We start from the raw sequence: 4649 nt of genomic DNA on the forward strand, positions 1-4649 counted from the left end.
AAACTATTAGGCCCCAAGATCATACAAGTCACAAGTGAGAAATCCAACTCATCCAACAATGAATTCGCACTGCTCAAAGTCGCCAGAAAAGTTATACAGATACACGGAGATAGGACTTGGAATTTCAAACAGGGGATCATGTGTTCCTCAAGATCTCACCAATAAGAGGAGTTATCCGATTTGTAAAGCGAGGAAAGCTAAACCAACATTACATCAGGCCATTCGAGATACTGGAAAGAATTGGTCATGTAGCTTATCGTCTTGCACTACCACCTGAATTATCCAATATCCACAATGTGTTTCACGTTTCAATGTGCCGACGGTACCTCCGTGATCCAGAACATGTCATCGACTATGAGAACTTAGAAGTTCAAGAGGATCTCTCTTGTGAAGAGCAACTAGTGTAGATTCTCGATCGTCGTGATCAAGTTCTTCGAAATAAGGCCATACCCTGGTAAAAGTCTTATGGCGAAATCATCGTATCGAAGAAGCTACATGGGAAACGGAAAGTCAAATGGGAGCCAAATACCCACACCTCTTCGAAAATTAAGGTATGTCAAGTTTGGGGACAAACTTCTATTTAGGAGGGAAGAAATGTAACACCCTGAACGTTTACTTAAAAATATTTATAGTTATATATAATTGTGAGTATATGTGATAATATATTATTAAATAAATACAGAATCTAATTTGGCATTGGGTTATCAAATACGAGATTAATTAGGGATTATTATTTGAGGCCAAATTAACAAAATAAGGAATTATAATACTAGTTGGGCTAAATTAGAGTTAAATATAGTAAATAAATAAATATAGAAGTAAGAGTAAATAAATAATAATATTGATAACAATAATAATAATAATAATAATAATAATAATAATAATAATAATAATAACAATAATAAAAATAATAATAATAGTGGGTGTTGTAGTAAAATAAATAAATAATTTTTTGTTGGTATACGATAAAGTGTAATTTAATTAGGGATTAATTTATTTATATAGTTATGCTAGAAAACTAGGCAAAAGTGTAATTACTATAGGGCAAAAGTGTAATTACCATAAACATGCACTAAGATAAATATAAATCTATAGTTAGTAATGAGCAAATCCAGGGTGAGTTATGAGCAAATCCAAAGGAGGATTCGAGTTGGCCACGTGTTGGCCTGATGATGTTTTTACCTCCCTATAAATAGGGAGGAGTTGATCAAATCTGTGGGAAGAAAATGAAAGAAAAAAAAGAGAGAGAGGCACGTAAGTTACTGAAAGTAGAAAACTTATAGTAAGAAAGTTGTGATAGTGGAAAGTAAGGTCAAGGGTCAATATTAAGGTGAATTATATTATACCTTGAATTATCATAATATATTTTACGAATGTTTTGACTTACCATAATTTATTTTATATAAGTTATGTTTTATAAATTATATTAATATTTTAATTACGTGGGTTATTTTCTAAACTCTATTTGTTTAAAATGAAACTCATGGATATGTTTGTTTAAATTTTAGTATATATTTGACTATGACCTTAAACAATAATGTTTTGTAAGTACCACCACAGGAGTGTCACGCCTTGAGGGACTTAAATAACCATTGGCCTCTGTTTGGCCACTTTGTGGTCCTCTGTTTGTCATGGATCCCTTGACCTCTGTTTTGACTGTCACTTCTGTGGCCACTGTTCTGTTCTATTCTGTACCGTGGTTATGGTTATTTATTTATATAATTTCTGAATTTCAGTTTCTGTCGCTTAAATGATTTATTCATCAAATTGAGTTATGTAAATGTTTTGGTTTAACTAACTATCCATGGTTATTTTGTATTTCCTATACTCTTGGCATAATATTTATCACTCTGCTGTGTGCTTATAGCTGTTACCATTTCAGGTGACGAGATGTAGAGGAAACCCATAACCTCATGTAATGGAACTTGCACGGGGATTGATGTTGAACCACTATTTTGTCTTTCTTTTTTTTTATATATATTTTTTGCTCCCTTTTGTTTCTACACGGGGCCGGTCACTGAATAATAAAATAATAAAAGCCCTATAAATGCATTTTCTCTTATTAAAATAGTAAAATTGAGTAGTTTCCTGTTTAATTATTTTTATTTCCGCTTACGCAGTTTAATTTGCTACGAATAGAATAAGTTAGTAAGTTGCGATTCCAACCCTAAGCTCCTGGGGTTGGGTCGTGACAGATACTACTTGGGAAGGGTCTTGCACACACTTTTACAATAAAGATACATAGAACATATTGTGAATCATTGCTAAAGTAGGTGGTAAAGTTAATTTGTAAGCCACATTACTAATCTTCTCAGTGATCTTGTATGGTCCCACAAATCTAGGTGCCAACTTTCCCTTCTTTCCGAACCACATTATACCCTTCGTCGACGAGACCTTAAAAAACATAAAATCTCTAACATTCAACTCAACCCCCTTACGTTGTCTATCAACGTAACTCTTCTGACGACTCTGTGCAGTCTTAATACGTTCCTGAATAATGTTCACCTTCTCTGTGGTTTATCTCACCAACTCTGGCCTTAACAATGGCGTATCTCCTACTTCTATCCAACAAGCAGGTGATCGATATGGCCTTCCATACAAAGCCTCAAAGAGTGCCATCCTGATACTGGAGTGATAACTATTAGTATAAGAAAACTCCACCAATGGCAAGTGTTCTTCCCAATTACCACCAAGATTGAGGACACAAGCTCTCAACATATCTTCCAAGATCTGATTTACCCGCTCAGTTTGCCCATCTGTCTGCGGATGATAAGTAGTGCTCAGGGCTAACCTAGCACCCAAAGCATGTTGAAAACTCTTTTAAAACTCTGCTACAAACAATGGATCACGATCCAAAACTATAGAAACTGACGCACCATGAAGTCGCACCCCCTCCTGAATATACAGCCTAGCTAGTTCATCCATAGTTCGGTGAACACTTATAGGAATAAAATGAGCAGAATTGGTAAGTCGATCCATTAACACCCAAATAGATTCATTGCCACACTTAGACTATGGCAATCCATCCACAAAATCCATAGAGATATACTCCAATTTCCAAGTAGGGATCTCGAGAGGTTACAAAAGTCCAAACGGTCGTTGGTGTTCCGCCTTAACCTGTTAACACACATAGCACCGAGAAACATACTTCATATGTCTTTTTTCATACCTTCCCACCGAAAAGTCTTCTTCAGGTCGTAATACATCTTAGTCTCATTAGGGTGAATGGTATATCGAGACCTGTTAGCATCATCTATAATCTCTTTCCTCAATTCAACAATGTTAGGTACACACAACCTGTCCTTGAATTGCAATCCCCCATCTGAGTCCACAGACCAATCAATAAGACAATCATCGATCAAATCCACTACAAGGTCATCGAGCTTACTGACGAGGAACCCATCTAAATACTGCATCTGACGAACTTTACCAAGTAACATTGGCTGCACGGTCAAACTACCAATGTATGCCCTATCGACATTCTTTATTGGTTGAACATCATGCATCGAAATGAACTCCAAGGACTTCTATTCCTGAATCATCAAAGAAGCTATAATCCCATGTTGTCGACTAAGTGCATCTGCAACCACATTTCCTTTTCCTAGGTGGTAAAGGATCTCAAATCATAACTACTAACGAATTCAACCCACTTTTGTTGCCTTATGTTCAACTTTTTTTGAGAAAAAAGATATTTGAGGCTCTTGTGATTTGTATATAACTCAAAGCGCTCCCCAAACAAGTAGTGTTGCCACACTTTCAACGTAAAAACAGTTGCTGCAAGCTCTAAGTCATGAGTAAGGTATCGTCTCTCATGAGGTTTTTAACTGTCGTGAGGTATAAGATACAACCTTCTAATGCTGCATCGACACACATCCCAAACCAGTTCCACTCGCATCAGTAAACACTACTAACTTTTCCCCTTGTACTGGTAGTTAACACCAGAGCTGTAGTCAACCGCTGCTTTAACTCCTGGAAAGCTCTCTCACAATCATCTGTCCATAAGAACTTCACATTCTTGCATGTTAACTTGATCGTGGGTGCTACAATAGTGGAAAACTTCTCTCTAAATCTCCTGTAATAACTAGCTAATTCTAAAAAACTCCTCACATCTGAAGGGTTTGTGGGTTGCCTCCATTCTTTGATAGCAAAACTTTCTCAAGATCTACCGTTTTCCCCTGATTGGACACAACATGTCCCAAAAATCGAATTTTTTTCTCCCAAAAGTGACACTTACTGAATTTAGCGTATAACTGTTGCTCCCTCAAAGTCTGCAATACAACTTTCATGTGTTCTCTGTATTCTTTCTCATTTTTAGAATACACCAGGATATCATCTATGAAGATAATCACAAACTTATCTAGACACGGTTGAAAAATTATGTTCATCAAGTCCATGAAATAGGCAGGAGTATTTGTCAAACCAAAAAGCATTACAGGAAATTTGTACAACCCATACCCAGTCCAAAAAATAGTAAGCGGTACACTTTCATCTGACACACCCATCTGATGGTAACCCATTCTGAGATCAAACTGAGACAACACAACTACCCCCTCTAACTAATCAAACAAGTCATTAATTCTAGGTAGCAGATACTTGTTCTTGATAGTCACTTTGTTAAGCTCCATGTAATCTATGCACATGCAAAGAAT

Source organism: Camellia sinensis, chromosome 9 (assembly GCF_055761805.1).
Source record: "Camellia sinensis isolate YWXY chromosome 9, ASM5576180v1, whole genome shotgun sequence".
NCBI lineage: Eukaryota > Viridiplantae > Streptophyta > Magnoliopsida > Ericales > Theaceae > Camellia > Camellia sinensis.